Here is a 26,071-nt window from a genome sequence, read left to right on the forward strand (position 1 = left end):
TTTTCTCCCAAAGCATAATTTGTCTTGCTTCATAAAGAATAGAATCATCCATTTTTATTTTTATCAAATTTGTCTGATTTCAGAGCTAAAGTGTAGTTAGAGTAGGTTTGCTCTGATAAGCCCAGGCAGTGCTGAGAGGAGCCCCAAGTGGTGCTTTTTCATATTTTTAACTTCGGTTACTATCTTGCCTGCTTTTCATCAGGATTTGGCCAAGAGTGAATAATATATGAAAAGATAGGGTTTTTTATAAGAGACTCTTAATCTCACAAAACAAACTGAGGGTTGCCGAGGGGAGGGGATTAGGGAGAGGGTAGTTGGGTTGTGGACATTGGGGAGGGTATGTGCTATGGTGAGTGCTGTGAAGTGTGTAAACCTGGCAATTCACATACCTGTACCCCTGGGGCTAATAATAGATTATATGTTAATTTAAAAATTAAAAAATTTAAATAAAAAATTAAATTTAAAAATAAAATCTAGGTTTTTTAGGGATGCCTGGGTGGCTCAGTTGGTTGAGCATCTGCCTCTGGCTCAGGGCGTGATCCAGGGTTCTGGGATAGAGCCCTGTGTTGGGCTCCCTGCTCAGTGGGGAGCCTGCTTCTCCTTCTCCTGCTCCCCCTGCCTGTGCTCTCTCTCTCTCCATCAAGTAAATATATAAAATTTTTTAAAAAAGAAAAAAGATAGGTTTTTTAAGACCCTCACATCTATGTGGAAAAAAATCTATTCCCCAGTTTCAAAATTGTGAGATTCCAGGAGATACTAAAAATACAGAAAAAAAAAAATGTTCTCATCTAATACAGTACAAAAAAAGGGCGCAATTGGAGAGGAGATCTCATTATTCATGTACCCTGGGCCACAAAATATACCAGCTCCAGAGATCTGAACATGCCAGAAATGTCAGGTTTAGGAACCTGAATCTGCCAGATGATATTCTAAATTCTTCCCGTGAGGTTAAACATATGCCTTGTCATATTGACATTTAGACAGCATAGGTCTGACAGCTTAAGGACCAAAACAAATACCTCCTTTGGAAGGATTGAATTTCGCCGTTAAAGCAATCGCTGCAGAGTATGTTTTGCTTCACCATTAACTGTCACATAATCCGGTCAGTCATTTGGGAAACGAGACTTGGTCATAGAAGCCTGGCCATCACTGGGGGCCCATGGGAACCTCCACCAGGTGTCCTATCACTGTCCCTGGTGCTTGGCAGCAGTGAGCGGAGACAGCATAAGAAGGCATTGACTGGGGGTAGCTGGGTGGCTCAGTGGGTTAAGCGTTCAGAGTCCTGGGATCGAGTCCCACAGAGGGCTCCCCGCTCAGTGGCAGCTTCTCCTTTTCCCTTTGCTGCTCCCCTTGCTTGTGCTCTCTCACTCTCTCTCTCTGTCAAATAAATAAAGTCTTTAAAAAAATTTTTTAAGAATGAAAGGCATTGACTGAGGCTACAAGCCCAATGCAGGCCTCAACTTTCAACAATTACTCAATTTTTAACACTGACACGGTCTCACCAGCCTTCGTATTAGTGGTAGCACTACACAAAAGCCAGATTCGCCCCAGTAATGGGTATGTTTACTCAGGGTGGGGGAAGCTAGAGGAGGCTTTGACTTTTTGTTTCCTTCTGTAACTATTCTAAAACATGAGGTCTAGAAGTCTCAAAACTAGAAGTGGACCACACGTCTCTGAAACTCAGAGGATCTTGCTATGGTCTATGTATGATCTTCGCAGATATTCTGAGACTAAAATATCTAGTGACAGAATGCCAATGCCTCGTTGTAGGACAAAGCTAAGGAACCCCTGCAGAGGGACCACCAGCTTTCCCTGCATAACCAGACTCTGAAGTGCTCAGGGCACAATGTCGTCCAAGGGTCTGGACTGCCAGCTCTCATTACCCTACTAGTTGCTCTCTGTGATCCACCTTTCCCTTAGGGACATCTCAGAAGGCACGACTGCCATCATAAAACTGCTCCCCTCCTCCTTCTCATGGTCAAAGCTTGAGAAACAGTGCCTGACCTGCATTCAGCCAGCTCCTGGGAACTTTCTCTCCTGAAGATGGCGTGCCGCTGATGAGAACTGCAATGTAGTAATTCCTTCTCTAGGCCATCTCCTAGCTTCTCCTCACAAGTCCTAGTTTCAGAGTCACGTGAACCAATGCACAGACCCTCCTCAGCCCACTGAGACAGCTAGCAAAATTTGAAACTGGCACCTCGGACCTACTAAAGATGACCAGTATGTAAGCCAAGGCTCTCAATTAGAGTAAAGCAACCAAAGGGCAAACAACTCTTCCCCAAAGTGAACATAAACCTTTTCGGGTTCCAAAGTCTGGCCCACATCTTCAGAAGGAGAAATCTAAATCTTGAATTTAGTGTGTTAGTCTTATATTTGAATATCTTAAGATTCTATGTAAACTTAGCAAGCCCTGATGATCCATGGCTTATACAAGGTATGATGCTTGGTCTTTTTACTATACCAAAATAATTTCTTTTTTGGCCTAAAATAATTCCCACAAATGGCATTAAAATTGTGAGGTATTCTTACAGATGAGGAAAGAAGACTTAAAGGATAACTGATTTGCAATGTGCTTCACAACTAATACTGACACGTCAGCACAACAGCACTGGTCTCAACTACTCAAAGCCAAAAAAGCCAGGACTGAGAGAGACACGAGTTCTCTCCCACTCTCAGGTCTAAGGCCTGTCTTCTTGGTTCTGGTTCCCCATCTTATCCGGACAATTGTCTCAGGTAAATCTGCTCTTCCAGGCTTCAAACGGAGGACCTGGGTGAACACCGCACAGCAGAAAGCTGACGTCCAGGGGCGCCTGGGTGGCTCAGTGGGTTAAAGCCTCTGCCTTCAGCTCAGGTCGTGATCCCGGGGTCCTGGGATGCCCCCCCCCCCCATCGGGCTCTCTGCTCAGCGGGGAGCCTGCTTCCTCCTCTCTCTCTGCCTGCCTCTCTGCCTACTTGTGATCTCTGTCTGTCAAATAAATAAATAATCTTTAAAAAAGAAAGAAAGAAAGAAAGAAAGAAAGAAAGAAAGAAAGAAAGAAAGAAAGCTGACGTCCAAACAATGAGAGAAACAGAGAACAGGCTTCATTTTAGCAAAAAGCAATCGACTCTACTTTCATCTGCAAGGAGAAGGGAACAAAAGTATTTTATTTTCAAGGGTACATTAAAATTGTCAAATTTCTTATAGCTCTAGATAACAAATTACAATTGACTTTTTCTTTGAAATGAGATTAGGGTCCCTCAGAAAGAAGAGTTGATTTCAATTCAACAAAAATGTAACACCAGCAAATTAAAGAGTGGTATCCCAAATGGATTGTTTGGTTTTTTCGTGGGTCCCACCTGATTCATCAATAGTCTTAGTAACCTCTCTGTAGAAATTCTGTGTGCCCCTATGTTTTTTCAGCTGGCAGTTCTGGTATGAATAAACTGCCTATGCTTTCCCCACCCCCAAGAAAGAAATCTCTCCCCTGGGTCCTTCCAAACCAGTTTCTTTTTACCGTGTTACTTATCTTAATTAACTACAGTCACTAAATCTGGCTTCAAGTCCATAGTCCTTCTCCTTAACAATTGGTGGTTTGATTTTGACTATTTTAAATTCTTCAGAGTATAAAGTTAAAAGAATGTATGTGCTGTTTTAAACTTGGGTCAGTAAACACATTAAAAATTGGAGTGAATACATGGAAAGCCAACATTTCATGCAAAGAAAGGCTAACAGTTGCTTAATGTTAAATGCCCTACGAGGAAAACATTTGTAAAGAAGCTAGCGTTTTGTATTATTTATCTAGTTGCCATTCCTTATTGTCAGCCAACAATAAATTCCTGCTTGGAGGAAGACTCTATTTAGATGCTGGAATAAAAAAATAAATTACAGGGCACAGCCTGTCTTCTAAAGGCATATAAACCTAGTAGCTGAGAAATTTAAAAAAAAAAAAAAAGGAAAAAGGAAAAAAGCTAATTCAAAGAGATCAATCAGTGAATGCCTAAAGCGTGACCTTGACATCTAGGAGTCGGACACACCTGCTCAGGATTTGCCCCCTTTCTCACACCCTGGGAAGAACCTGGATGGCAATACTGAGTGTCTTCTCTGGCATTGCTGAGTCAGGTGCCTGGCTTTAAGGTTTAAACTACCAAGGCAGCCACTTCACAGACAGCTGTCTCCAGTAAACACATTACCAGCTACAGCGACCAGATGAAGACCAGGCCCCGCCCCCCCACTTCCTTCGTGTGAAAGACTCCGACCTTTCCACGGAATGATTTTCCCTTCCGGAGCTTTTATTTCTGCTCCAGCCTTTTGAATGGACCAGTAAAGAGCGAGCCGCAAAACTCTAGGCACTCCACCCTATCTCCCTCCCTCCCTCCTCGCCGTCCCCCGGGGGTGCCTCCCACCACCCTGGCGTGCTGCACCCTCGAGGACAGGTGAGTATTAAACCTTGTTTTTTCGAAGTTTCCTGATGGTTTTTGTCGAAGGCACCTTACAATCCTAATAAGAACCACAAGGGTTAGTCCACCCCAACACTGATTTGGAAAGGGAAGTGTCCGAGGAGGCTCTCTGTGAGCTGGGTGAGGAGCTTGTTGGAAATATGCTAGAACCTACTGAATCAATCTGCATTTTGACAGAATTCCCCGGTGATCCCACGCAGCTTAAAGTGTAAGGCGCGGTAGGTAGTCTGCAAAACTGAATCAACTGTGAAGAAAGGAGCGTTGTGAAAAAAATTCATTAAAATCAAGAAAGTGAGTTACTAACTATAGTGGTAAAAACAAAAAAGCAAATAGCGGAAAAGGAGACTAGAAATATCTCTCTGAATAAGCAAATAGCTTGGTGGCCCCAGCCGGTTAGTACTCTAGCGTTGGGGGAGGGAGCATCTGCAAGTCTTCTATACAAAATATGTGATCCGTGTTTAAATCCAGGACTGATTTTCTCCACTGAAACAGCTGAGGAGGCAATCCTTGGCATGCACCTCTAAGAACCACAAAGTAACAATCCAACTTCACAGGTAAGAACACTGACTTGAGGGGCACCTGGGTGGCTCAGTGGGTTAAGCCTCTGCCTTCGACTCAGGTCATGATCCCAGGGTCCTGGGATCGAGCCCCACGTCGGGCTCTCTGCCCAGCAGGGAGCCTGCTTCTCCCTCTCTGCCTGCCTCTCTGCCTACTTCTGCCTACTTGTGATTTCTCTCTCTGTCAAATAAATAAATAAATCTTTAAAAAAAAAAAAAAGAACACTGACTTGAGACCAGCAGACCTGGGTTCAAATTCTGCCTCCATGCTTTACTAGCCATGTGACCTTGGACAAAGGCCTTAACATATCCAAGGGCAAAGGTTCTCATCTCACAGTTAGCTAATAGCAACATCTGCTGTGAGGAGAAAACTATTAAAAAAAAAAAAACTATAAAAACTATTAAAAAAATTATACATGAATGCATAAACCATACTAGGTGATTTCCAGCAAGTGTTAGCTGTCATTATTATGTTTTTTCACTGGTCCTCACCCACTGTGAAAGAGACAAGGCCACTCCCCTCCCCACTTTAGAGTTGAATAAATTAGAATTTAGGGAAAGGGGGAGTGTCCCCCAAGTTCACACGCTGGGCAGAGCTGGGTCTCAAGTTCAGGCTTCAGCTTTTCTTGTTCAGTGTCCTTTATGACTACTCCACACAGGCTCTGTGACTGTTAATTAAGGATCTGATTTGGAGCAGTGATTACCAGGAAAGGGCCAGAAGGCCAGCCTGATGGACAAGCAGATAGCCATCTGCCTCCTAACTGGGTAAACTGTCCCCCTGCCCCATGTTAGGAATGAGTCGCTTTGTCAGAAGGCAAAGATAGTATCAGGAAAGAACCTCTCAGCGAAGATAAATGCAGGAATTAGCTTATCAAAGAACATGACCAGAACTGGGGGACAAAAAAAACAAAAAAAGGAAGGCATCTAAGAGTGGATGAACTAGGAGCACCTGGGTGGCTCAGTTAAGGCTGCCTTTGGGATCCCAGGGGTCTGGGATCAGCCCTGTGTCGGGCTCCTAGCTCGGCAGGGAGCCTGCTTCTCCTTCTACTTCTGCCCCCACTACCTCCCACCCCATGCTCTCTTGCACACGTGCTCTCTGTCTCCCAAATAAATACATAGATAGTAAACTTTTTTATTTTAACTATTTAAATAGTTAAATGAAATTTTTTATGACACGAGAGACAAATATGATGCCTGTTTATCAGAAATGTTTTTCCCACCATGCCATGTGTTGCAAAGCCAGTCATTTTTAAATAAACTACTTATTTTTTAATTTTTAAAAAGATTTTATTTATTTATTAGAGAACACAAGCAGTGGGAGCAGCAGACAGAGGGAGAAGCAGACTCCCTGCTGAGCAGGGAGCTCAATCAGGAGCTCAATCCCAGGACCCTGGGATCATGACCTGAGCAGATGACAGACACTTAACTGAGCCACCCAGCTGTCCCAATAAGCTATTTTAGAACAGTTTTAGGGGTGCCCCCGGGTGGCTTAGTCAGTTGGGCATCTGACTCTTGAATTCCGGTCAGGTCATGATCTCAGGGACGTGGGATCAAGCCCTGCATCAGGCTCCATGATCTGTGGGGCGTCTGCTTGAGATCCTTTCCCTCTGCCCCTCGTATCTTCCTCCCTCTCCCCCTCTCTCTCTCTCTCTCTCTCTCTCTCAAATAAATAAATAAATCTTTAAAACAAAACAATAGATTTATAGGAAAAGTACAAAATAGTACAGAGGATTTCCATATATCCCCCAACCAGTTTCTTCTATTGCTAACTAGTCCTGATTAATTGAAGCAATGTTTATAATAGGTTATTAACCAAAGTCCCTAGTCTCTTCAGATTTCTTTAGTTTTTACCCATTTCTCCTCCTGGATTCCACTGAGGATACCATATTATTCTTAGTCATCATGTCTCCTCAGTCCTCTTGGCTATGACAGTTTCTCAGACTTCCCTTGTTTTTGATGACCTTGACAGTTTAAGGATGTACGGGTCAGATATTTTATAGAATGTTCCTCACGTAGGATCTGTTTTCCCTTACTTGGATGAAGTTTGTTTGAGGAAGGGAAACCACAGAGCTTTCAAATGCCATTCCCATCACATCATATCAAGGCAACATCACTTAATCACGGTGGGTGTGAACCATGTCCATCTGGCTGAGGTAACTCCTCTTCCAGTTTTTCTCTGTAAAGTTCTATCTTTACGCCCCTGTTCACACTGGATTCTTTGGAAAGGCGTCCCTGAGCCTAGCTCACCCTTAATGAGTAGAAGGTAGCTTTCGAGTCCTTGATGGCAAAGCAGTATGGGAGATTTGTCTCTTCTTTTCCATTGTATTTATTCAATTATTTGTTTATATCGGCAAGGATTTAGGAATATTTTATAATTTGGGTTATCATTCAATACTACTTTATTTTATTTTGTAATTTCAGCTTTGCCATGGAGAACCCTTTCATTTGTCTCCTGTGTTCCTTTGTCATACTCCCATTACCGTGGATTTTTTTGTTGCTGTTGGTTTTGAGCTCTTCCTTACTTTCTGGCTCTATAAGAGGCTCAGGCTCATTTTGTATATTTTCTGCCTGAATCCTAAAATGAGCCATTTTTGCAAGGCACCCTGGTTCCTTTTATTGGAGAATAATATTAGAAACAGATCTTGGAGCTAAATGTGCTCACAGCTACTAAGGTGTCATTTCTCAGGCTGGCAGAACAGGGGAATAAATGTGTATATATTGTATATATACACATACCTACAATATTTCTAAATGTAACCATCTGTATCTATATTAGGCTAAGCATGAGTTCATGATGATGTCTCCATTCTTATCCATTATCACATGGATTATTCCAGCCTTCTCCCTTGCTTGTCTATAAACTCCCTCTCCAACAGTGAGAAACCTAATGGCAGGCATTTTCTTTCCTTATTTCATTCTGACTAGCTGATCCAGGGTGGGACCCTAGGCTCAAGAACATCCTAAAGAACCTTCTGATCTCCACATTGTGTCTTTTTATTGGTCTCTTGATTATCTCAGGCTCCTGCTAATTCCTTCCAAACTTAATGATAAATGTCTAGGATTTCTCACATCCACAACATGGAAAAAGAGAGAGTAACCGATTTAAAGGGCAACAAATCCAGCCTCGTATGAGAGAAATCTGAGGGCTCAAATTCTTTATTACCATTTTAATGGATTCTTTCTGAACCTTCAACTGACCTTGTATCCTAATCATGTTTAGGTGAGCTCAAAAACAGTGATGTATCCAATGATCTAGAGTTGTCACATCTCTTGCCCCTACTTTCCAAAATCTCCACAGATGGCACCTGGGTGCCATCTTGAATTCACTTGATGGCATCGTGAGGAGGGGTTAGCTTCTGCTCACCAAACCTGACCCGAATCTCCTGTTCCCACTCACTGCCAAGGTGACGGTCCCATCTGTCTCTCTTTATTCTTTGGCTCAACTCCCTTTTGGATAATTCTTGGAAAGGCCTTGGCAAAAAGGAAAGGTGAAATTATCCACAAGCAAATTGTGAAGTGTGTATTATGCTGCTTATATAAATTAGGGTTCTTTAGTCAAACGTACTTGTGGAAATATTGGGAAAAGGTGATGTAGATTTACATCCACATAAGCTGATCCTCTCCTTAGACAAGTTACTCACCTTTCTTGGCAGAAGGTGGGGAATGGGGTTGACAGAAGGAAAATTGGATTCTTTTTTTTTTTTTTTAAAGATTTTATTTATTTATTTGACAGGGAGAGATCACAAGCAGACGGAGAGGCAGGCAGAGAGAAAGAGAGAGAGGGAAGCGGGCTCCCTGCTGAGCAGAGAGCCAGACGCGGGACTCGATCCCAGGACCCTGAGATCATGACCTGAGCCGAAGGCAGCGGCTTAACCCACTGAGCCACCCAGGCGCCCGGAAAATTGGATTCTTAAGGAAGGAATATAAAGAAAGGTCATAATTATGACCTTTATTATGGTCATAATCATAAACTGACATTTTAAAACAAGGCAAAAGGGGTTTAAAGTCAACATTTCTTTTGTTCTCATTTTACATCCCAGCCCGATACAGAATTTTTCCCATGGTATAAATAAGAGGGCCTTAAAACTAGAGGCAGGGATGCCTGGGTCGCTCAGTCAGTTGAGCGTCTGCCTTCAGCTGGGATCATGATCCCAGAGTCCTGGGATGGAGCCCCGCGTCATGCTCTCTGCTAAGTGGGGAGCCTGCTTCTCCCTCTGACTCTGCCCCTCCACACTGCTTATGCTCTTTCTCTCTCTCTCTCTCTCTCTCTCTCTCTGCTAAATAAATAAATAAAATCTTAAAAAACAGACTGTATTAAAAAAAAAAAATAGAGGCAGACAGGTGCCTGGGTGGCTCAGTTAGTTAAATCTCCAACTCTTGTTTTCTGCTCAGGTCATGATCTCAAGGTCGTGAGATCAAGCACTTTGTCAGCCTCTGTGCTGAGCGTGAGCCTGCTTAAGTTCTCTCCCTCTCTCTGTCCCCATTCCCACTCCTGCTTGCCTGCTCTCTGTCTCTCAATAAACATTCTAACCTGTTTCACAGAAGAATAACGTATTAAAAAAAAAAAGAAATTAGAGGCAGAAAAGAAATTATACAAAATAAAAGTCAAAGAAAAGCCCACCCCATCTAATCCAAGGCTATTGAAAACAGGAGGTGAGCTAGAAGCAGAGAGAAGGAACAGAGATGAAGGGTTGGACAATGAGACTATACTCTATTCCTCTCCCTCAGCTGAAACTCTGCCAAGTTGAAGGGAACAATTTGGACACTAATTGGCCCACTTATTTGGAATCCTGGGAGGAGGTCATTTGGTGGTCCAGGCACCCCATTATAAGAATTTGGGGATTAGCCACATCAAAGTAAAGCTCAAGGTATAGCATGGTCAGAAAGAGTCAAAGAAGGCTCATCACTCCTAAGCTGACCTCTCTTTCCATGGGATATATTGGAAGAAGCCAGGAGCTCCCACTGGGCCCTGAGAAGGGAAAGCAGACCTACCTGAGTCTGAGAGCCAGCTTTCCTACCTTGAGATCTGTTGTAAGGGGTAATTCAGTAAAGAAGGATGGGCCCTGCCCCACACCCCATCCCACCCCAGCCAGAAGCCAACAGAGGATACGCAGAGGCTCAGTGGAGGTTTTAGAGGTGAGACTGGCAGCCAAGAAGTACTGCAGCCTCCACCAAGCCTAGAGAGACCAGACAGCTTTCACTTCAAACACACGTGCCCACGGGACATACAACCCTGTGATAGACGAGGAACATCGTCATGAAAAAAATGGACATTATCATGGAAACTAGAGAGGTCAGAACATACCACATAAACCCAAACAACCCTCTCCTTCCCACTGCCAAGAGGACACAGTGAGCCATGGACCCTCCCCCATTCACCTCTGACCCATAAATGCCAACCAACTTAATCAAGAAGTGTTCTGGAAGTCTGCTCAGGGAAATCAAGGAGGAGCTGCAGCAGGAGCCTGGGATGGGGTGGAGAGCCAGGTCCATCTGGGGGGAATTAAAGAGGGGCAGGCCCTCAGGGAATGGTGACCTCAAAGGAAGGGGAGATAGAGAGGCAGCAGGTGTTCACAGCTTTCCTCTTAGGAAGTGGGAGGCCCAGTCCAGAAAGCAACCATTCATTCATTCAACAAATATTTATCGAGTTGATTGGAGAGGAACAGGACTTCCAAACTGAATTGGTCTTGGGTCCTGACCTCAAGAGCTTACAATCCAGTGGGAAGGGCCAGTGGGCAAAGCTGTGTCACCTGCCTGCAGGGCGGAGCACCGTGCTGGGAGCAGAACAGCCACTGCTGTGAGAATGAGGAAAGAACAATGGATTCTCACTGGAGGCATCAGGAAAGCGTTTGAGCTGTGCCTCTGAAGTATGCCTGTGGAAGAGAAAGGAAGGAGGATACCAGAAAAGGTGGAGAAGCCTGAAGAGAAGCAGAGGTGGGAAAGAGAGGGCACTGTTAGGGAAATTCCGGGAGCCAGGCTTGGCAGCTGCGCAGAATGCTTGATGAGATGTTGAAGCTGGAAAGAAAGGCCAGAAAGAGAATGTCTTATGTGCAAGGTGAGTGAGCGTGGCTTTCATCCCCAGGCCAATGGGGAGCTACTTTGTCTTTTAAGATCAGATTTGTTTTTTGAATGTTTGCCCTGTGGCAGTTGTAGGGAATGTATTTGGGGAGGAAGACATGGGAGACTTCAGTCCATGGAGAAAAGGACAAAGGACAAAAAGGGCAAGGGAACATCAGAGCTGTTGGAGGAATTTTTGGCAAGTGTCCTACACCTTCCACAGGTCTGTCAAAGACACACTTGCTTTTTCATGGGCTGTTGTCATTACAGCCCGGCTCCCCCTCCCCATTCTCTTCCCCTCTTGCTGGCTTACACCCATACACAGACGCAGTGGTATCTCTCATCTCTAAAAATATTCTTTTTTTCAATTAAGTTTTTAAATTTTAATTCCAGTTTAGTCAACATACAGTGCTACCCTAGTTTTGGATGTACAGTATAGTAATTCCATTCTGTAACTGTAGAATTATACAATATAGTGACTCAACAGTTCTAAAAATATTCTTGATGCCATAGTCTCCTGTCCAGTCTCTCTGTCACAGTTTCTTAACAGGGGCTTCTGTCCTCAGCTTTTTCTCGTGGTTGTGATGTGGCCACTGGAGTTTCCTCCATCTTGTCGGCCATCTAAGCAGAAGGCGGGGGAGAGTGTCCTGGGTCAGTCCCTTTATAAGAGCTTTTCTATACATTGTCCACTGCCTGCCCCTTGTCAGGTCCTCAGTAACTAAATGTTGGTGGAGTGAATTATTAGACCCAAAGGTAGACACACAACATCACATTTCATTTCTCCCAAAACCTTGTAATTTAGATATTTTTATCCCTATTTTGGAGATGAGCAAACTGAGGATCAGGGACTTTAGGCAACTTGTGTAAGTAGGGCAGGAATTCACAGTGGCCTGTTTCTGTCCCTCCACACCAGATGGCTTCCACATCTCTCCAGGGCATCGGTCATCCCAGTGGGTCATTTTTGAACTTTATAGTTGACCAGACAGACAAGAAAACAACACTTGTTGCTTGATATGAGCCAAAGAATTGAAAAGTCATCCCAGAATTCATTATCTTCCCACAGCTAATTGGAACTCATTAAAAAACCTGATTCTGAAGGCAGGAAGAAATCATTTTAATTAGCAATGAGATAGACTTTTCCTCAGCAACAAGTCTAGAATCTCAATCTGTGTTGATGGAGACTTTAATTAGCAAAAAAAGTGGCTGTTTCCAATGAAGTATAGAGAAAATACTGAAGCTGGCCGTGGTCCTTTCACAACTTCCTGAAGACATTATAAATCTTGTGAAGACTGAGATTGTCTGTGGTAACCAGTTTAACCATAAATATTTCTTGTTAGTTACATTTTTATCCACTCTTTCCTATTGATCTATGTTAGAAGGTCAGGAAGGGCAAAGTTAAGCTAGAAAGCAATAGTTATACACCTCCCTTTACTTCCTCTCACTCTTGATACCAATTTTATATATTAGCACTTCAATTAGCATGTAACAACTCTAAGTCTTACTGTTAAAAAAAAAAAACTTTCTAAATTGTGTTTAATCCAGATTTCCCAAAGTTGACCTTGGAACTCTTTGCTCATGATGTGTAGTTGCTGGTCTCCAAACTTGGTCGCCACACTTCCTCCACTCCTGTATGCTCATGCTACCGTCCCCATGCCCCCCATCAACAGATAGTCTGTCTGCTATCCCCTTGCATATAAGCTGGCCTTGTGATTTACTTTGGTGAATGGAATATGGCAAGAGTGATGCTGTGTCAGTTCTGGGGCTAGCCCTTGAGAGACCTGACAGATTTTGCTCCCTGGGAAACTGGCTATAGAAAGAAGTCCATCTATGTAACTGAAGAGAGAGGTCCAGCTAGGTATCCAGTTGGAGAATGACTTTCCCAACTATGATCTAGCTCCTTGGGCCAGATCCAGCTCTCCTGATTTCCTGTCCAGTGCTCCATCTACAACACATGCTACTACTATCTGCCTGTCAAAGAATTTATTGATCTCATGGATGGTTCAACACATTGGGACTTTAAGTCATTAAAGACTCTTAGAAACTTGAATCTAGTTCAATCTAGACTCATACTTGCAGTTTTATTTACTTTTCTAACTTTTCCCATTAAGAAGTCTCCCCTTATTCCTATGGTCTATGTAGAAGCCCCCTCCTCCTCATGATAACATTTGAACAATAGTAAAGAACTCATCTTCCATATTAATCACTCAGAATTTAAGTCTCAACCCCACTTGTGGGTCTAAACAACTTACTGGCTTACAAAAGTTCATTCAGCTTTCTGAGTCTCAACTTATTCATCAATAAAATGAGAACATAAAAATGCCTGCCCATTATGTAATTACTAGTACTTTTTATTTTGTCCCTAGTATTATTTTATCCCTAATGATTTTTTTCATTTTTTGTTACCCAGAGTCAAACTATCAGTGAAGATTTTTGATCATTACAAGATAACCACTGTTACCACTGTGTGCTAAAACCATTTTTGCTAAAAGACAGGACGATTGATCTCTTGGTTCGCCTGAGTGGACATTGGCAGGTAAATAGTTGATGTATGCCAAGTTTAGAGATACTAGAAACTCAGCCTATCATTATTTGTAGTGACCCCTAAGGAGGCACTGGCCCAAAGAAAAACCCTTTCCAGCTTTGATGTTCTAAAATTTCATAGACCTCTTCCTTCTTCCCAAAACTCCCTGCCAAAGGGGCCACAGCTTCCAAGATGCTCCCGTCCCTCCATGGGTTGCACAGGACTCTCCCCAGTGAGGTAACCTCAGTGTGCATGGATTGGGGGAGGGCAGCCTGCAGGTCAGTGGCCCAGTTTCCAGGTATAAAGGCATGAGATCAATCTGCCATTTGGGTCCAATGCTCTTTATACCAGAGCTGACCATTAAGGGTAAGTAAGTACTCTCCAAGTAAAGGGGGTTTGGAGGATAGTATCTCAAGGTCATGGGGTAAGTAAAATTTCTGGTTGTTCAGGGTCCAGAAAGCAGGTTAAAAAAAAAAAAATCCATTAGCAACCACTGTCTCTTAAAATAACCTTTCTAAGAGTACCTGTGTGGCTCAGTTGGTTAAGCAACTGCCTTTGGCTTGGGTCATGATCTCAGGGTCCTGGGATCAAGTCCCGCATCAAGCTCCCTGCTCATCAGGGAGCCTGTTTCTCCCTCTTCCATTTTCTCTGCTTACACTCCTTCTCTGGCAAATAAATAAGTAAAATCTTAAAAAAAAAAAAAAACAAAAAAAAAAAAAACCTTTATAAATGAAAGTTACCCTATCAATATCCCAATACCTACATTTTTTTAGGAAGTAATAAGATTTTTTTTTCATCCTCTAGGACTCAAATGCCACAGTGAAGTGGCATTTGTGGTTTGGTATTTGTTTTCAGGGTCATTTGCCTTTGTTGTTTGAGAGATGTTTTTCTGACTAAACTTGATAGTTTTTTTTCTACAATTTCAAAATAACCTACTAAACTCCATGGGCTTGGTTATTAACTTTCCATTACTATCACCCTATACTCCATAAAATAGCTTCAACCACTTAAATCCATGAAATCCATGCTTAAATCCATGAAAACTCCTACTTCCCTGCCTTTGCCATACCCTCCAGTATTTAGTCTTTTCTACCTCTCTTCAATATCCCTTTGTACAAGCCCTGTGGATCGTTTTTTCTTCCATTACAACTCCAAGTACTCTTAAACCACTTTAAAACATTCCACCTTATGAGATGCCTGAGTGGCTCAGTCGGTTATGAGGCTGCCTTCTGCTCAGGTCACGATTCCAGGGTCCTGGGATTGAGTCTTGCATAAGGCTCCTTGCTCTGCAGGGAGCCTGCTTCTCTCTCTGCCTTTGCCTGCCACTCTGCCTACTTGTGCACTCTCTCTCTCTCTGACAAAAAAATAAAATCTTTAAAATAAATAAATAAAAATATAACATTCCACCTTGTATTGCTATCTTGGTGAAGACCACCAACTTTGGAATCAGCCTGCATTTGTATTTCAGGTCCAGAATTCCCTTTTTTTTAATTAAGTAGGTTCCATGCCCAGCTTGGAGCCCCATGCGGGGCTCAGAACAGTGAGGTGAAGACCTGAGCCGATATCAAGAGTCAGACGCTCAACCAGCTGAGACACCCAGGCACACTTCAGTTCCAGAATTTATGTCCTGTGTAACATAGGGCAAGTTACTTAATCTCTCTAAACCTCAGTTCCTCATTTCTGAAATACTGGTAATAGCACCTGATGCACAAAAATTGTTGTATAAGTTTAATAAAGTGATCAGAAGTGAATTAGTCAGGGTCCCTGCAGCAACCACACCATACTAGCATATTGAGATAATTCTGGGAGGGGCTCCTGGGTGGCACAGTGGGTTAAGCATCCAACTCTTGGTTTTGGCTCATGGTCATGATCTCAGGGTCATGAGGTCAAGCCCTGAGTCGGGCTCCACGCTCAGCCTGCCATCTGCTTCCGACTCTCTCTGCCTCTCTCCTTCTCTCTCTACAATAAGTAAGTAAATAAACCTTGAAAAAAAAAAAAAGATAATTCTGGGAGATCCAAGGGCAGAAGGGAGTAGTATGTTGGTGCCAGCTCATGAGCAGTAAAATTACATTTTCAGGAATGTTCAGCATTCCAGTTGTCAAAAGTGGCCGTGACTAACAACATTGTATACATTTAAATAAATTATATTTAGACAGATGTAAGAAATACTTCAAGTCCATTAACTCCTAATTATCTTATTATATTTTATCATAAATTCTTTTGTAGATATGTTAACATCTATTATATCTGTGTGGTAGGAATGTTATATAACATATGCGATGGTGGATCTTTTCCCAACTTCATACCCAATGACATCCCATTGGTACTCTGAAATCAGCCACGGTGAGGATATGTGCACCACGGAAATTGGCAAATGCTACACATCAGGGCTTTCTTTCCTTACCTCCCCTGCCCCAGAGACCTGGCTGTTAAAATATTTACTGGCAGGAGCATGTGTAGGGAAGTCAGAAGGAGTCTTACAGTACCCAGTGGCTGTTATCACCACTAGATCCAAAAAGACAATGAGCGAAAGCAGTTACCCAGATTCTGGAAAGAGAAAGTTGTGAAGAGAGGTGCACTTCAACAGGTTCTATGGCCTCCTTCATCAGGGAATACCACCAACCCAATATGCTACTGGAAGAAGAGAGCCAGAGCCGTAAATCCCTCACTCTCCTCCTCCCTCCTACTGCATCACTCTCCCACCTCTGTCCAGTGAGGGCCAACCAGACCTCAGGGGGCAAAGGAGCCCAAATAGGTTAGTCTCCTGGAACAGAGTATGACAGAGTAGAGACTAGGTCAAATGGAAGAACAAATGGTGAATATCTGGTAAAACATGCTGTTTTTGGTACATAACAGGGGCTCAGTTAATATTCTCTATTATTGTTAGTTCAACTCAACGAAACTTTATTAAGTGTTTTGCCAAATATCCTTCTCTCAAGGAGTCCAGGGTCCAGTGGAGAGCGATTTAAAAAATTTGCACATCAGTGTGCAATGTATTGTTATTAATGGAAGAAGATAGTTTGTCTCTCCCACTAGATTACAAACCACACAGAGCAGAAACTGTGGTCAATAATCAATAAGTATTTGTTGAATGGATGTATTCTCATTTCCCTTACATGCCCATTACAGTTTATTATAGAATCTTTAAAAAGGAAGAAAGTAGGAAGGGAGCTCCTAATTCCTGAGTGACTCTGTGTAGCGAGCACTGTCCATAGATTATTTCATCACCAAAATAAAAGAATGTAAAACAGGATGTTAAAATCAAAGTTTAGACTGAGAAGCCAAGATGATAAATATCAGATACAAAATGGTGCTAGACCCACCACGAGGAGGAAGTTTCAAAATTGGCAGCCAAATAACGGTTGGACAACTCGCACACATCAAATACCAGGTTGTTGAAGGAGAGACAAGATTCTGAATCCTGATTTTGTGAGGAGAATTCTGAAGTCCATGGTGTGCTGGGAGCCCCCTCCATGGCGACAGAGAGGGAATGTTCTTGCTCTCCCAACTTAAGCTTAAGAAGGAGTCCTCAAGTATGACTACCTAGAGGTCTTCAGCTTTGTCCTCTGCAGTTTGCAGGCCACAGGGATCTGGCATTTGAGTCCTACCCAGGGAATCTAGCAGCCCAGAGAAATGGGCTGACAGACATCTTTGACAGCAGAGCTCGTGAACCTGGAGCTTTTGAAATCAGATCTAATTCCCTGAGATTTTTGATGAGTCTAGAGTTCCTGTGTACGAGATGGCAACCATACAGAAGATGTCACTGGGGAAACAGTCATGTGTGTAGGTTCACACAAAAACATCCTAGTGGGTACAAAGGCCCCCCCCTCACCCCCGCCACCAGCTAGTCTGTTGGCGTGCACCACTAAAGAATCAGCAGCTGGGGATGCAGAGTCTGAGAAACAGCTGCACGTGAGAGAGGGCAGCAAGAGAGCCCCCACAGATACCCATGGAAATGGCCCACAAGACAAAGTATCAGTAATTGCTCCCCAGCAACTCAGAGATGCCAAAGAAACAGCAGCACCCACCATGTTCCCTTTTCATTTGATCCCCTCCCCGCTGCATGGGACCAAGGAGGGGAGTGAAGTAGGTGCCAGAGGAAAAGGAAAATGGTGAATAGAAACAGAAAGACCAGTGGGATGCCTGGGTGCCTCAGTTGATGAAGCATCTGCCTTCAGGTCAGGTCATGATCCTGGGGTCCTGGCATGGAGCCTCGTGTCTTAAGGCTCCCTGCTCAGCAGAAAGTCCCTCTGCCCTGCCTTCAGGTGCACGTGTGCTCGGGCTCCCTCCCTCTCAAATAAATAAAATTAAAAAAAAAAAAAAAAAAAGGAAAAGAAAGAGGCCAAACAGCTACCTCAACTTCAGACTGAGTTGCAGGTAAGGGAGGAGATTTAACTTAAGTTCATGGTATAGCTTATTATCTAGGACTGGTCATTTTTTTTTTTTTAAGATTTTATTTATTTATTTGACAGAGAGAAATCACAAGTAGGCAGAGCGGCAGGCAGAGAGAGAGGAGGAAGCAGGCTCCCTGCTGAGCAGAGAGCCCGATGTGGGGCTTGAACCCAGGACCTGGGATCATGACCTGAGCCGAAGGCAGCGGCTTAACCCACTGAGCCACCCAGGCGCCCCTAGGACTGGTCATTTTTAATTACCAAACAGAGATTGTGTTTTTTGGCTTAAAGTGACCTTCAGACTTTCTATGGCCTAAAACTCAACATAACATTAACAAAACCTAACCAGATTTCATCCAACAGAAAGCTAAGCATATCTTCTACAGAATAAATTTTAAAGGAATGATAGAAAACAAAATTATGTCTGATTATATGCCACATGTCATGTTTGCTTGATTTAAGGATTATAGGAGGTATAACTTATCCCCATTTTATAAGTGAGCAATGGAAAACTCAAATAAGAGCCCAAATCAGATAACTTATAATTGGTAGGACCAGAATTTGAAACAATTCTGATCCTAAAGCCATTGCTCCTTGCTTCTATGTTAATTACTTTGCTTTCTGATCCTAGGATGTTAGAGCTGGAAGTGATGATTATTTCAGATGACCTAACCTTACTTTCTTGAGTTAAATAACAAAAAGTTTATATTAGTGCTTATTATATAACTGGCCTAGTTACATTTCGGGTGTATTATCTCCTTTAATCCTTATAATTCCCCCTCCCCCCGTGAAATACAGGAGATCTCTAATATGCAAATGAGGACATTAAGATCTAGAACAGTTAAGTATTCTCAAGTCCATACAGCTAGTAAGTGGCAGCACAGAGATTTGAACCCTGGTTATCTGACTCCCCACCCCACAGCCCCTGTGCACTAAGAGTCAGAAAGAGAAATTAACTCTTTCTAAGATTCTGCCAGAAATGAACCAAATAGAACCTGGGTCTTCTGACTCTTAAACCATCACTCCTTCCACTGCAAAACCTACAAGAGAGTAGCTGAAGGGAATTATAAACACCTATTAATACATGCTGACAGTTTCAGTGGGGGAGTTTTCTCTCATGGATGTCTGAACAATGGAACAAAACAAGTAACAAGACGATAAAATGAGATGAGATGGGAATTTGGTCCTAGCTTTTTAAGTTTGTGAATAGGGCCAAACTTTCATATTCATGTTACGTTGATGATTTTATTACCTTTCTTGTGGGGCACCTGCCAGTGTCAGAGTAGCCAGCCTCAAACCTCACCTGCTTTTGACCTCTTATTGTCTGACTGATAATGGACTCCTTTGCCACTCATTTGCTTCTGTGGTATTTATAAAATTTCGTGGTTCGCTCCTACCAAAATGTTGTGAAGACACCCCGTCCATGCTACTGAAAGTAATTCCAAAATAACTCCTTTCCTTGTAAATCTCAAATGCCATGAAAGGAACACAAGGTCAGAGCCCTTCTTAAATCCCCTTTCTTTCTCTCCTTCCCACTGCCTCCCATCTCGCAGCTGATCCTTCCACATCTTGTAACACTTCCCTTCAGTTCCAAACAGTCTCCTTGCCACATACTTCTTATGACTCTCTCTCCCCTTTTCCTCCAGATTCTCCATTAAAAGGGGCAAGTAGAACCTGCTCGAGGGGGAGGTGACCAGTTGGGAGCTTTCATACTTCCAGAGCTGCTTCTCACCACGGAAAGTACCGTGGCGTGACCAGAGCTCTTGTCCAGTTTGGCTAATAGCTGAAGGCAACAGGTATGTTGAATAACAGTGCTTAGCAGATACCATTAAATAGGAAGGCTTATGTTTCTCTTGGAGTTGCCTAGTTGAGAGACGACAGACTCGTGTAGCACCTCAGGAGAGACTGGGCCTCTGGGAGGATGGAGAGAGGGGTGCGGAGTCAGGGAGGCTGAAGTCAGGCGCGGCTGGCTACAAGAGCCAAGCGGGATTACTGCATTGGTGGTAACTCGCCCTCTACTGTGTGTGTGTCAAACCTCGTTAGTCTCCTTTTCCCCCCTCTGAGGACAAAGGTTCGAATTTTGTTTCTGAAACCATAATAGGGGAGAACTAACAGGTCTAGTCAGGGAAGGGAGAATAAATCTTTTGAACAGTGGCCCTCCAAATGATGGATGCAAAATTGCACTTACTGCCACTTAAAATGGGGTTTTTGAACAGCATTGAAAAAGCTCACAACAAAATAAGCAGGATACAAAGTGTGTAGAATGTTACAGCACAATCCTACTTGCTTAAAGAAAAAAAGTATGCATCTGGAAAAAAAAATAGGCATGTTTATCTCTGGAGCCAGATGATTTATTTATTTTTTCTTCCTTGCATTTCCTTACATATTATTATTTTAAGTAAAAGATTAAAAATTAAGAAAAATAAGTACAACATAACCTAGAGAGTGAGCAGGTGTCCGATGGCCCCCGGGTGCTCCAGGACGTCACCATTCAGACACACCTGTGCCCTCGACTGCTCCCCAGGCTCCTGATGCTCCACCACCCGGTGCTCACCAGCTCACCTCATCCCCCGCCTCTGTTCTGACCTGTTCTGACTCCTTCCCACAGGTCTAACTCTCCCTACACTCTGACTTCCAGGGAAGAAGTCGACATTGGGGATGGTTGCAACACCCGGCAGCTACTCATAGGGCAAGGCAAGGGTAGGGAGAGAAAGCAAGTGACTGCACTCATTTTATGTAACAAATGACAGCAGGATGTTCTAGGTCACACCTGCCTCTGTAAGGAGGCAGACCACAGCATCTGGAAAAGCCTCCTCAGACATGCACTCAAGGGCATCTCCATGCAAAGCTAAATCTGGCTGCTACATCTCCATGGAAAGAAATACAGTCTTTAAGTCACTTTTTAATGAAGGGCGTTTTGTGGGCAACATGATCATCTTCAATATGCCCATGAAAACTTCCAGAAATCAAGGCTGGCAGCCAGGAGAATTTGGGGACTCTTGCTTGGACTATAGGGCCAGACATCCCCATCTCTCTCATATGAACTCAAACAAATAAGCTCATAAGAGACTGATAGGTGGTGAGAAAGCCAACTCAACTTTTTTTCAACTTTGAAAATTAAAATAACATTAAATATAGAGTTATGACCACATGACCCATCAATCCACTCCTGGGTATATACTCAAGAGAATTTCAAACATGTGTCCACACTAAAGCATGTACATGAATGTTTATAGAAGCATTATTCACCATATTTAAAAAGGGAAAACAAATCAGCTGATGAATGGATTAAATGTGATCTAAATGGAATATTATTAGGTGATAAAAAGAAATGAAGTGCTGATCTATGCTACAACACGGATGAACCTCGGAAAATTTATACGTGAAGAAAGCCAGACACAAAAGGTCACATATTAAATGATTCCCTTCATGTGAAATGTCTAGAATAGACAGATTCTCAGAGACAGAAAGTAGATTTGTGGTTGTCAGGGGCTGGGAGGAGGGAGAAATTGGAAGTGACCAGTAACAGGTGCAGGCTTGCTCTGTGGGTTGGTAGAAATGTTGTGGAGTTGGATAGTGGTGATGAAATGATGGCTCCACAGGGGGCCTGGGTGGTTCAGTTAAATGTCTGACTTTGGCTCAGGTCTTGATCCCAGGGTCCTGGAATTGAGCCCAGCCCCTCAGGCCCCTGCTTAGCGGGGAGTTTGCTTCTCCTTCTCCCTTCTGTTCCTGCCCTCTGCTCATGCTAACTCACTCTCTCTCTCTCTCAAATAAATAAATAAAATCTTAAAAAAAAAAAAAAAGTGATGTCCACTTAGAGGACAAGATCATCAGAGTAGCTCACCCCTCCCACACCCCCTGATGTGAACTGAATCATAATGAGAATATGTGATAAACATGGATTTTTAGCAAGATGGCATTTGGTTTAAATGCTTTGTAGTAACTGCTCTGATCCTTGGGTGTGGTCCTGCCTACACTCAGATGGAGCTACCTGGTGGGAACATAGGTGCCTATGGCTCACCTCCCCCAGCCACCTGGAAAGATACCAGCTTGAACCAAAGGATCAATTTCTGGACCACTCCTGCTTCCATTTGGTGATGTTGCTAATGTATCCCAGACTGGGCTGGCATTGACCAGGCATCAAGCATGACAGAATCTGCAGATAATGTCATTCTTCTCTGTATCTAGATAGGGAAAGGGTGGATAGAGCCAATAGAAAGGAGATGTTAAAATATGGTAATTCTTACAGCCATTCGACTTGAAACTTTTGGCCATTCTGAGGCCTCAGACCCCCATTCCATGTAGACAACCTTCAGTGGATGTTCATGGTCCATCAGGAAGCATTCCAAAGTTTTGGACTCTTGTCCTGGACAGCCAAAGCTTCTGTGTGAGCATCTGGCTGAGTTAGGGGCAGCCTCCTGGAGGGTAGAATGGAGAATCAACCATCCTGTGGCCTGGTGCACTCATGGCACAATCAGCCCAATGAACCATTTATTTGTTGACCTTGGGCCAGTTGATGGAGAAGGATGAAACGAGAAAGATCTGCTGGGAAGGCTATGAAGGCAATTTTCTCTCCTGAGCCGTGAATCTGTCCTTTCAATACAACTGTGATTTCAAATGAAGGTCTCTGACCCCACTAGAAGCATCAGTAGCAATCAATACATTGAAAAGCTAAGCCAAAGCCTGATGTGTGACATTCTCCATTAGAAACCCCTTCTCACTTTGTGAAACCCATCTTCCCAGTTTTCCTGCCTTCTTTTTGAAACGCTAACACTTACAGAAATAGGAGCTGTAGTTTTAGAGGGCTCTCTTGCAAAGGGCTGTCATGCTTATGTGCTTTGTATTATCTCGGCATAATTTATGTTCCCCACCATCTAGCTGCACACCCACCGTACTACCTCTCTCCATCCTCTTGATTTCTTCTGGGCCCCTTTCAACAAAGGATTTCTACAGAATTAACTACATCTGCATGGCCTTTGAGCAATTTTTAAAGTTTTGCTTTTTCTCTTATCAATTAAGGAAATAGATTTTTTTTTAAGATTTTATTTATTTATTTGACAGAGAGAGAGAGAGAGAGATCACAAGTAGGCAGAGAGGCAGGCAGAGAGAGGAGGAAGCAGGCTCCCTGCTAAGCAGAGAGCCCGATGTGGGGCTCGATCCCAGGACCCTGAGATCATGACCTGAGCCGAAGGCAGAAGCTTAACCCACTGAGCCATCCAGGTGCCCCAAGGAAATAGATTTCTTAAACTATGAGAAAAAATCTATTTTTTATCCTTCCCTTTTGAATAATGATGAAAACTTCCTGAAAAACTTAACATTGCCACCAGAACCAATCACAAGGAGAGATAAAGAAATGTTTTAAGATTTCATTTCTCCTACCTACTTTTATACCTCTGCTCCCATCTCTGTTAACTGATGGCAAGTTGGGAAACTTAATTTTGTCCTAAAAAAGCTAACAGCTACAATGGAGTAGTTAGGGTATCATTTTAAGCCAGTTAAAGAGAATTAAAACATGATATATATTTTATAATTGAGCCCTGTCTGTACTAAAATATTTTCTACAATCCCTTCTCAATTCAGACCCTGCTTACATCGGCATAACTGTTTATATCCCATAATAATCAGGATCATTAGATGAATGACAGCAGTAGTTGCTAGTTTACTATTTGTTTTTAGGGACTTTTTTCCTGGGTGGGAGGAGTGGGGTTATCAGTTAAATACATACCACCTCATTTTATGGAGCTACACGCTAACTCACATAGGCTTAGAAATTTCAGAGCTGTTTACCTACTTTCAACTTCAGCCACTGAGGTGACTTGATGTATGTCCCTCCTCCAATCACCCAGTATCTCCACATCAAAGACCACAGAAGGAGTAAAGGTTTTTTTTTTTTTGTTTTAATCCGCACAGCCTTGGGTATGTCAGCCTGCAAATAATGAGCCGCAGTGAGAGACAATTTAGGATCAAAGAAGTGCAATTTAGGGAGCATAGATTCAGGTAAATACCCAAGTAGCATTCCTATTTATAGGGTGAAAACAAGGGTTTTTTTATGCGGAAAAGAAAGGGGCCAATTACACGAGTTGAAGGAAAGAAAAAGTTTTTCTATGGGTGTTAGTTAAGCTATCCTAGGTAGCTAACTGCTGATTTTATCTTCAAAAAAGTCCATAACTATCAGTCCTGTGGTCAGGATGTCCTTATCTGCTGACTTCTCAATCCTTGACTTAAAGCAAGTCACTGTTTTGCACAGAGCACAAGCTTCGGCCCAGTTGAAACAAAGGTGAGTAGGATGCTATTCTGGTATGGCCACTCAGACTCCATTTTTTTTTTTTTTTTAAAGATTTTATTTATCTGACAGAGAGAGATCACAAGTGGGCAGACAGGCAAGCAGAGAGAGAGAGAGAGGAGGAAGCAGGCTCCCTGCAGAGCAGAGAGCCCGATGTGGGACTCGATCCCAGGACCCTGAGATCGTGACCTGAGCTGAAGGCAGAGGCTTAACCACTGAGCCACCCAGGTGCCCCTACAGACTCCATTTTAAAATGGTTCCGGTCCTGTCAATTTTTCACACCTGGTACTCTTTCCATATGTTCTGACAGCAGCTTGAATGTTTTTCTGTGTTTGACTCCACTGGAATTCTAATGAGCTGTTTACTTAATTAGCTCTTCTCCTAGACTGAAATAGCCGGGAGAGCAGAGCCATATCTTATTTTTTCAGTTTTAATGCCTAGAAGAGAGAAGGTGCTCAATAATTTATGGCATGGAACAGAGAAATTACTGGATTTAAAAGTCGTGGGTTCCAAGAGGGGCAGACATAACTCAAGTTAAAAGTAACTGAACTTGGGGTGCCTGGGTAGCTCAGTGGGTTAAAGCCTCTGCCTTCGACTCAGGTCATGGCTCTCTGCTCAGTGGGGAGCCTGCTTCCTCCTCTCTCTGCCTGCCTCTCTGGCTACTTGTGATCTCTGTCTGTCAACTAAATAAAATCTTAAAAAAAAAAAAGTAACTGAACTGGTCATACTGTTTGCAGAAATTAGGCACAAATTACCTGTACATGGACTAGCTAACCAGCCCAACCCATTCGAGGGCACAGTGAAGCAACCACTTTAAGTTAAAGTTCCCTTAAACTTTTTATTATAAAGAATTCATACATAAAAGTTACCTCAACAGTAGTATAATGAACATCGGTCTATATATGAGCTAAGTGACAAAATGTTGACCGTTGTTGATATATCTAGCCATATTTGCTTTCTATCAATAAAGATTTTAGATGTTTTAAAATAGCTATCATGTTAAATAAAAAGACAGTCTTTATAGAAGGAACATCTAAAGCAAAGCTATTAAGATCACTCCGGGGGCACCTGGGGGGCTCGGTTGGTCAGGCATCCAGCTCTTGATTTCGGCTCAGGTTGTGGTCTCAGGATTCTGGGATTCAGCTGCACCTTGGGCTCTGAGTTCAGTGGGGAATCTGCCCAGGATTCCCTCTCCCTCTACCCCTCCCCACCCCCTCTTTTACACCCCCCAATAAATAAATAAAATCTTAAACAGACAAACAAAAAACAGGAAAGTCTTTCATTCCCATCCGAAGTGAAAACCAACCGGGTCCCTGATAGAGGTTCTCCAGGCCTTTTCGTGATCTGCATCCTACTCACTTTCTTTTTTTGATGTATTTATCACTGCCCCTCCACTTTCTTACTCTTCTCCAGCCAGGCTGAACGGCTTTAAATTCTAGAAATAGTACCTAGGTTTCTCTCTCCTTCCTCTGGGTCTTTGTACATGCTGTTTACCTTACTTGGTCCCATTTACATTCACCCCCCCCTTCATTTGGTTTATATGTACTTTCTCCTGGACTCAAGGGTCTTCCACTTCCTCCAGGAATTCCTGACACCTCCAGGCTGCTTGGGAGCCTCTACCATTGTTTCCCTGGTACTTCTCTCAGAGCTCTTAAAACATGGTATGCCCTAGTTAAAAAAAAAAAAAAAAAAAAAAAAAAAAAAATTGGTGTCTTCACCTCACCCCCCTTTCCTGGCAGGCAGCTCCTAAAACCCTTGGAATCTCCAAAATGGTAATTACTTGTCTGTATACTAATGAGATGGCTGGGGGCGGGGTGGGGGGGCT

At 43.1% G+C, this 26,071-nt stretch overlaps 1 long non-coding RNA gene across 1 annotated transcript in view; it reads left to right on the forward strand.

The window, feature by feature from the left end:
• Positions 1 to 4,222: 4,222 nt before the first annotated feature.
• The window catches only part of LOC125079223 (uncharacterized), a 42,330-nt gene continuing 20,481 nt past the window's right edge, over positions 4,223 to 26,071 (forward strand). Inside the window, exons 1-5 of the long non-coding RNA XR_007121072.1 lie at positions 4,223 to 4,413; positions 4,906 to 4,991; positions 10,755 to 11,049; positions 13,459 to 13,584; positions 19,610 to 19,759. This is a non-coding gene — a long non-coding RNA (uncharacterized LOC125079223). The remainder of the gene's footprint in view (positions 4,414 to 4,905; positions 4,992 to 10,754; positions 11,050 to 13,458; positions 13,585 to 19,609; positions 19,760 to 26,071) is intronic.

Source organism: Lutra lutra, chromosome 10 (genome assembly GCF_902655055.1).
Source record: "Lutra lutra chromosome 10, mLutLut1.2, whole genome shotgun sequence".
NCBI classification, from domain to species: Eukaryota; Metazoa; Chordata; class Mammalia; order Carnivora; family Mustelidae; genus Lutra; species Lutra lutra.